General features: G+C 43.7%; 1 pseudogene; it reads right to left on the minus strand.

The window, feature by feature from the left end:
* Positions 1 to 7,718: 7,718 nt before the first annotated feature.
* Positions 7,719 to 8,982, minus strand: LOC123128925 (cinnamoyl-CoA reductase 1-like; annotated as a pseudogene).
* Between the last annotated feature and the right edge of the window lie 315 nt (positions 8,983 to 9,297).

The following is a 9,297-nucleotide window of genomic DNA, read 5'->3' on the forward strand; positions in this document are numbered from 1 at the left end:
GAGCGCTTATCCCATTTGAGGTGGATGTGGGAATTGCAGCGTGTAACTGGGAGCTGGGCGTTGGTCGGACTTAGGTCTCTTCCGTAATCTGTACTTATTTGGCCGCCACTGACCGGATTCCTGCCTGTCGCTGGCAAGCTGAAGGTCCGGTTGCCACCAGCAAGGAGACACGAGCAGCAAGGACCTCGCTTCTGATCGGCCCTTCATGGCTGCTTACAAAGGCAGAGCTTCACGTCAAAATTACTTAGTACTAAATTAACAGGATAATAAATAAAGAACTTGTAACTCATGTCGAGAAGGATAACATACCATGTTGATTCAGTTCCATAGAACTATGATTAGCATCAGTGCAAATTCTTTTACATGACAGTGCAGCAAATTCATGTACTGAAAAATGACCCTCAACTAAACAGACAATGTGACTATTTGCATACATTAAAACAAATGTTTTTGCTTGTTGATATCAGGTTATGCTCAAGGTCAAGACTTCAAGCAAGTACAACTAACTGATGTTGTTTAATCCTAAAAAATAACTGATGTTGTTCAATCCCTAAAAAAGAACTATATCAGACAAGACACAAATGGTAGTGCCGTATACAAATGTATCTATCTGCTGCAGTATAAGTATGAACAGAGAAAATGAAAGAAGCACGCATATTCTTTATATGCAGAAGCACATATACTATGCTTGAAAATGAGAGTTAGTGGTGATATTTACCTGATTGGAAATTCAGAACTTTTCATATAGCAATTGAGATAGATGAAAGGAGCAGCACGGCCTCATCCATCTCTTCCTTGGTGGATCTGAGTTGCACAAAATTCAGATAGATAAAAGAGCAGCACGGCTTACTGCTGTTTGTTTATCACGACTGGATCTCATCTGCAGAAAATTCAGATAGGAGGAAAAGACCAGCAGTCCAGCACAGTCTGCTACTATTTGTTCATCACGGCTGGGTCTCATCTGCATCCACACGGACTGGCAATCGAACGCCTACCTCCGCTCCCGTGAAGTGCAGCCATGGCGAGCCGCCAGCAGTCGCCTCCTCCGGCCTTCCGACAAGGCCAACGCCTCCACCAGCCGCCTCGAAGTCTCCACAACCCGCCCCTTCCCTAATCCTTCGTCCGTCGGACTCGACGGAGCGACGCTCGCACTCGAAAGCAGCAGCAGCTTGCCTAAGGCTGCGTCTCCAACCGCCCGCAGCCGCAGCCTCGCATGGTGCCCAAGCGCTCGATATTCACCGGTGAGCAGCAGAATCCCCACTGGCCAATCCCTTTCCCTTCTCTCTCCCATCTCCCTTTAAATCTCGCCCCGCCATCTTCCCCTGCAGGAGCTCACCGAGCAACCATGGCACCACCCCGAACTCTGGATCCGGCGCCACCCAACCTCGTCGGCCTTCCGCACGCCTCTCTGACCCTCCTCTGTCTGTATCCGTCCATTGGCAGCCGCCTGTCGCCGTTCTCCACGGTGGGAGGCAGGAGGCGGCCGGCAGAGCACGGTGAGATGGGGCGGCGCAGGAGGCGGCCGACGGAGCTCAGCGAGGCAGGGCGGCGCAGGAGGCGGCCGGCGGAGCGCGGGAAGGCAGGGCGGCACAGGAGGCCGCCGGCGGAGCGAGGCGAGGCAGGGCAGGAGGCGGGCAGCGGAGGACGGTGAGGCGGGGCGGCGCAGAAGGCGGCCGGTGGAGCGCTTCGAGGCGGGGCGGGACAGGAGGCCGCCGGCGGAGCGCAGCGAGGCAGGGCAGGAGGCGGGACGAAGCACGGCGCGGAGAGGGGGAGTGCGGGGCTGGCTTTTTTTTCCTTCGTACCGGTTCAGGCTGACTTATGATGAGGACTGCGGGTCGAATAACTACAACAGCAGGGACTTTTTTGCAAAAACTCTGACGACGTACCACCAGAAGCAATCGGTGGTTTATTATTAAAAAAATAGGGAGAGATGAAGACTTGAGAGATGGAGATTGGGGAGGACGAGGGGGCAAAAGGAAGAAACGACGACCAAGGGAACCGTGGACCTAAAAAATCAAAAGTGAACAAATTTGAGCTCTCGGTCCAGGGCGTTTAATCTTGATGATGCTTTTTTAAAAAAAAATTATACTTTTTAAAATATTTAACTATATATATATTTAAAAACTCTTCAAAAAACAATTGGAAAATGTTGAACAAGTATTTGACACATGTTGAACAAGTATTTGAATTTTTTTAAAGAGTATTTGACAAAATGTTGAACAAATATTTGAAAAACAATGTTGCTAATGTATAAAAAATGTTGAACAAGTATTTGACAAAATGTTGAACAAGTATTTAGAAAATGTTGAACAAGTATTTAAAAAAAATGTTGATCATGCATATAAGAATGTAAAAGGAAAAATAAAAAGAAACAAAGGATGAAAAAAAAAGAAATCCGACGAAAAAAAGAACGGACGAAAGAAAGAATGTAGAATGAAAAAAATCATTAAAAAAACAAAGAGAAACCGAAAGAAAAACAAACTGTAATAACGAAAAAACGAAAAAAAAAGAAGCGGAGAAAGAAAAAAAACTCGGGTCTTTTACCTCAATTAGATTGTGACTCCTTTGTAAATACGAAGTCAAAAGTGGCGCAGTGGCTAGCTACTCTACGCATTATCTCAATGACCCAGGTTTGACCCCCTCGCGCCCTCATTTTGTGCTACTTTTTCTATTTCTCTATGCCCTAGTGGCCCCGCCCGACTAGTAGAAACGCTTCAGTGAGAGAAACATTCGGGCTCGCTGAATGTGAGAAATAGTCCTCGTGAGGGGAGCCCCTATTTAACGCGTGAGGCGCCCCCGAGTTGCGGCAGCGCGCATTCTCCAGCCCTCCTGCGCGCCCTGTTGGGCCGACCATGTGCGAGGCAGGGCACTCCTTTTTTTGTTTTTCATTCTTTTATATTTTTTATTTTCTAATCTTATTATTACAGGTTAAAATAATTCGGGATCACAACAAGCTCTATTTTTTAAAAAAACTACGAATTGTTTAAAAAACAGTTCTTGACTTCAAAATATGTTCGCGATTTAAAAAAGAATGAACATTTTTTAAATTTTATTTAAACAACTATGAGCATTTTTTTAATACTGATGAACAATTATTTTTATTTTATGAACAATATTTGAACTTGATGAACAAAGTTTGTATCCAAGAACTTTTTTCTAAAAAAATGTGAACAAATATTTAATTTGATGAAGTTTTTCCAAAAAAGTGAACAAAAATAGAATTTGATGAACATATTTATAGTTCAATGAACAAATTTTGAATTTTGATGAACATTTTTAAAATCCGATGGACAATATATGAATTCTTGAAAAAGAATTTCTACATGGTAGAATATTTTTTGAATTTGATGAACAAACAAATGTCACAAATTTGAAAAGAAAAATTGCAAAAGTAGTGAAAATGTAAAGAAGAGAAAAAATAGAAAAAAGGGGAAAAGAAAGAAAAAATAAAATAATTAAAAAGAAAAAAGAAAAAGAAAAACAGAAAAGAAAATAAAAAAGAAAAAGAAAAGGAGAAAAAAAACCGATAGAGAAGACATAAAAAAATAAAAAGGGGTTTTTGGGAAGGTTCTACATTCCCAAAATAGGTGGGGGAGTAAACCGCATAATGGGCCGACCCACACGAACGACCTGCGCGCTAAATAGGAGCTGCCCGATACTAGGGCATCGAGGCGCTGCTACGGCGTCGTCTGTTCTGGATCGCCGGCGCCCGCCGATCGATTCGATCCTTGACGCCTGCCGTCGTCGATGGCAACCAACAGCGACACGCATGCATGATGCATTGTGAACACTCCAAACCTGACTTGCTTCACGGCGCAGCAGCGCGGCACCCGAGTGCATTTGCACCCAAATCTCGTGATTCGTGGGTGTTGTTTCTATTTTTCTTAATTTCTGATTTCTTTAAAGTGCCTTTACTTCTTAATTTCTAATTTCTTTAAAGTGCCTTCACAAGTAGTTTTAATGTAGTATATCTACCGACATAGGAAGTCTGGTGGCAATCGACAGGAGCAAGTTCTGAACTCACGTTAGTCGTTCTTCGTCAGCATCTGACTTGCAGCGGAACTTCCCGTCCTTACTTACAACCTCATTACTGATGATTTTGGCCAACACATTTTGGATGCGCTTATGCTCAATTGAGAATTCCCCTATGTTCATGCCCCTCTCCTTCTCCTCAGACCACTGGATGGTTTGGCTATGATTTTGTAAAAAAGATATTGTGCAAAAAGTCGTCTATGATGACCATGATACAATAGCCAAACCTTGGAACCTTCTTCAGTTTGGTTCGAGACTTCTGATGGTCTCTCGTGACTCATGAGCGTTCTTTCTATTTTTCTTCAATTCACCTTTGTAGAACTGCCGCTATAGAATTCTAAGTGAAACAAAACCCAGATTTTATGCCTCGGCTTTTTAGGAGGTACACACATACATCATTAATTAATTTATAAACCCATTGTTCTTCTTCAAATATCATACCCTTCCTACATGTCAGAGGCAAAAACCCACACACAGAAAGTTCCCTATAAAAGGAGCTAAAAATAAATATATAATTCAGCTCGAGGAAGAATCATGAAGCCTTTCCCCCGAATTGGAGGTAATCACACATATAAAATTAATATTTATAAATCTAGTTATTCTTCTGTAAATATAAAAGTGATGATAAGATGCAACTGTCTATGAAGCAAGTAGTTGAAGAACTAATCGAGAAGAATCAACTGGGCACAAAATCCATAAATTTGAAGGAATGAAGTTTTTATCCTTCCACAAATAAGATGATATTGTGTATTATGACACACCAAAATGAAGAATCCTAGAAAGACTAACGGCATGAACGGCAACCTTGTTACAAAAGGCAACAAGGATGAGGTTGATGTGGACAAAATCAGAGAATAATAAATTAATCCTCCATCTTTGATGAGCTGATACACATCAATGATGTTTATCTAGAGCAAAGTCATCTAAGTGTCTCGACCAACGACAATGTTAATTAAGAAACTGACGAGTGCTTGGGCGAACATGTACTATTTACAGACTTGTTTGAAACCAAAATATTCATATTGGTGTTTTAAAATTGATGTGTTTTTTGTGTTTCTTAATTGGCTCCTTAATGCATGCATCGAGTTACTTAGGGCCAACAAACTTGAAGATCTGAGAAAGGACGAAAAGGTTTATCTTGAAAGATCGACCAAGGTCTAGCTTCTAAAATTTGATGGGCTTCCTAACATAGAAAATGAGATATTGGCATGGGGATGTTAGCTTTGCACATGAGATGGTAGGAACTACCCTATACAAAAGATCTAACATATATTTATTTATTTTGCATATGAAGGCCGAAAACTAATTTTATGTTTCAGATATTCTCCCAATGAATATGTAGAACATGCATGTTATTGGCCGCACTGAACATACTAGAAAGGCGGATCTAGATCCTTGACTCCATGCTTAATGAGAAAGGGAGCCTTCGCCAAACAATGAATTGCGATATAGATATACTAGGTGTTATGTATGGGTCGTATGATTTAATTGTTTGACAATGTCATAATATGATGGTTGACACTTGTATGATTTGTAGTCCTTAGGTATGGAAGCACACGAACCTGTCTCTAAGATGGAAAGTTGTCCAAAGAAAACTTGTCTGACTCATCGTTACTGTCAACATGGACGGTTGTTATTCAAAACAACCCAGATTAGTCAGATGGGTACGTGCACAATTATCAAATTTTGTTTCCCCAACAAAATTAGTACGACCACACACTAACAATAATCATTATTTATTCACATTGTATATGTGGCCTATTTTTTATATTAAGAACATAGAATCCTGGATAGGAAACAAGCTAACTGATCAATTTGACCAGGTAAACATACGCAATATTTTCAACAACACTGGTCGTTTCATCAGTACTAACCCTTTCCACTTGGATAGGTCCACATTGACAAACTTGCAATGAAACTACTAGCTATATTGGTTAGCTCACCACTTAACAAGATGAGGAAGCGCTACCATGAAGCAACAAACATAATGGACCCGGACGGAGGGAGTACATATACAACTAACCCTACATAATGAAAAACCAAGCGACACATGTTTTGAAGCAACCCAAATTCGCCAAAAGAAGAAGAAGATAAGCTCCTAACGAAAATGTCACTACTTTAAAATATTCCTAGCTGAAACACAAATCCCGTAATTATTATTTTTGAAATATCCGTAGTTGAGCTACTCCATTTGTCAATTTGTAATGTCAACAATCTCTCCACTACGTACAAACCTACCACCAGTGTTCAAGTCCTAGGATCATACCTTTCTGAATTTATTTCAAACCTTTTGATGATGTGCGTTTAGTGGGTGAAGACATTCCTCCATCGATTATGAAGGTGTCTGTGACGACTTTGTCAATCTTAAATTGATGTGCCGCTCAATCTTCGAGAAACACCCATATGATAGGATGTGTGGGCGCGCGTTCATAGGTGTGAGTATATGTGCATAGTATATATATGAGCGCGTCTGTAGTGTGTTAAGAAAACAGTCTCTCAACCGATCAGCATCCCCGGACTTGATTTTGTTCGAAGATTCCCAAGACAACGCGACTTGATTCGCCACTAGTCGCAGGTGCCCACCGCTTTGGCGACGTTGCCACATTGTCGTTATCCCTTAGTCATACAACTTGCCACTAGTTCCAGGAGCAGTGTACCTTCTATGCACATTAATCTGGAAAATAATATTTTCAAAAGGGCGGGCTTCTATTGCACACTAATCTGGAGAATTATACTTTCAAAAGGACACGAGTTCCACAAGATTGATATATTCCATCCAACGAATTCTGATTTGATTGGTGTTTTCTTTTATCAAATAAACGAGGTTGTAACCCCGGCCTCTGATTGAATTGTTCAGGGTCGACATCCATCGACACTTAGGACCATTCTAAAATACACTTAGGACACATTGTTCAGGGATAACACTGCCTAGCCGCATAATCACAAATTCACAATCGACGATGCCAAACAAGCGAGCGGACGTGTTAAGCGGGAAACAGTAATAGTACATGGCTTACTAGTGGAGTGCGCATCTACAAACACGCACTAACCGGACCATTCTAAAATATATAAAAAAGGGGACAACTTGCTAGTGCTGTATGCATATATGCACGCTCTACTAGTAATCTATGCATCATTAAATACCAATACTTTTTATTTGGAAGTCCAAATTAAGTGACTTTTCAAAATTTGTAAAATAAATAGATATCTAATAGAACAAGTTTTATTTCCTGTTTAACATGTTTAGATTTTATAAAATTAAATATCAATAATATGCAAATAAATATTGATTCTAATTTTCTCAAGCAAACGTTTGAATTCATTTTATTCATCATCGGTTTGTCTTGAAACTTTTTCTGTGCTCAACATACAACATTTCATCTTCCATGTCATTTTTGTTCTATTTTTCTGAATCTGTTTAATCTATTTAAGTCATTAAGTGCATTCCTCAGTATTTAATGGATACATTTCAAATTTGAACTGCAAGCACACGTTATCATATGTGCTTCTTAGTTATAATTTCCTTCATTTTTTGAAAAAGAGGTTGAAAGCCCCCAACCTCTACATCAGTGTGATGCATTATTATAAGGTTTACAGCATCAGAGAATGACAAAGGAAATTTTTAACAAGCATGCATGCGGACGTGGTAAATCTGTAGAAGCTCTTCCTCTACCAATCTAGATTTTTTACAAGCATGCACGCTGACGTGGCACGATGACGGGGATATGACCCCTGCTCTGCAGGCATATCACAGTGTCGTAGAAGCTTGTCCTCATGTCAGTGAACTCCAGCCCCAAGTCCCTGAGCCTCTGGTTCGAGAACCTGTACGGGCTCGCTGTTGGCTTGCCGTCGTCTTCACACTTGGCCGTGACGGGGTACTGCGGGTAGAGGTCCCTGAGGAGGCCGACGAAGTCGGCGCGGTGCAGCACGGCCCTGACGCAGAGGTAGCGATGGCCGCGGGCGTCTGGGTGCTCGTAGACGAGAGCGTGCGCGCGAGCGACGTCCCGGACATCAATGTAGCCGGTGACGGTGTTCTGGTAGGCCGGCTTGGCGCCCGTGAGGAAGCGGGCTTAGTTGAGTGTCTGCTGTAGGGAGGGACCGATCGTCACGGCCGGCACAACCACGGCCAGCTCCAGTCCCCTCCTAGCCGCCTCCTCCGTCGCCGCGACCTCCGCCATCATCTTGGCGCAGCAGTACAGGTTCTGCGCACGAGGATTGGTTTGTTTAGTTCACTGGCGAGAAAGATATATGCATGGGGGCACATGGAGTCGAGCTTGCTCACACTTACGCCGGTTTGTTTGCAGTAGTCATAGTCGCTCCAGCACGACTCGTCGAGGACGATGTCGGGGCTCCGGTTGGGGTCCATGTGCACGGCGCCGTAGGATGAAGTGAACACCACACGCCGCACGCCCGCGTCCGCCGCCGCGTTGATCACGTTCATCGTTCCCTCCACGGCCGTCGGCACGAGCTCCTGCAAGCGCAGCATGGGCAAGTAAGTGCTCCATGTCCATGCTACGCGGCGCGCATCTTAAGGTCTCAGAAGAGCAGAGGAGGCAGTGAGCTAACGGGATCGTTGGAGACCCGGGAGGCGACGTGGAAGACGCCGTGACATCCTTGGAACACGTCGCAGAGGCCGTCGTAGTGAAGCACATTGGCACGGCACAGGGTGAGCCTCTCCTGGGCGCCATCCAGCGCCAGCAAGTGCGCATTCTTGCGGTCAGCTTCACCAACAAATTGAAGCAATCAGTCAAGCAAAGGGATGGAAATGCGAGATAGCTGGATGGACCAATGCTTGCGCCTACAGGGATCCCTGGCGGTTCCCCTGACGTGGTAGCCACGGAGGAGGAGCTCCTTCACCACCCAAGAGCCGATGTAGCTCCCCGCCCCGGTCACGCAAACCAAGTGCTTCTCGTCGCCATTACCGCCGGCCGCTTTGGAGCTGGACTGCATGGTGATGGTCGACAGTGGTGGTTGTCCGTCGTCGATGCTGAATTGGGCGCAAGCATGGCGTGTATATATAGAACGAGACATGAGTACAACAATAACTATTAAGACGAGACGTGCGCCGTTGCGTATCTCGACTAATTTTATTTTTTGCACGCGGACGTGATTCACGTTGGGCCCCTAACGTGATCGATCCAACCTGAAATCATACTCATGCATCGACTTCGCGTGACCGTGTCATGTCATGTCCAGGCCAGAGACGTGCCGCCGCGCTTAGAGTCAACTGAGGGGCTGAGATTTCCGTTGACTAGATGATACCCT

The sequence above is a fragment of the Triticum aestivum genome, chromosome 6A (genome assembly GCF_018294505.1).
Source record: "Triticum aestivum cultivar Chinese Spring chromosome 6A, IWGSC CS RefSeq v2.1, whole genome shotgun sequence".
Taxonomy (NCBI): domain Eukaryota; kingdom Viridiplantae; phylum Streptophyta; class Magnoliopsida; order Poales; family Poaceae; genus Triticum; species Triticum aestivum.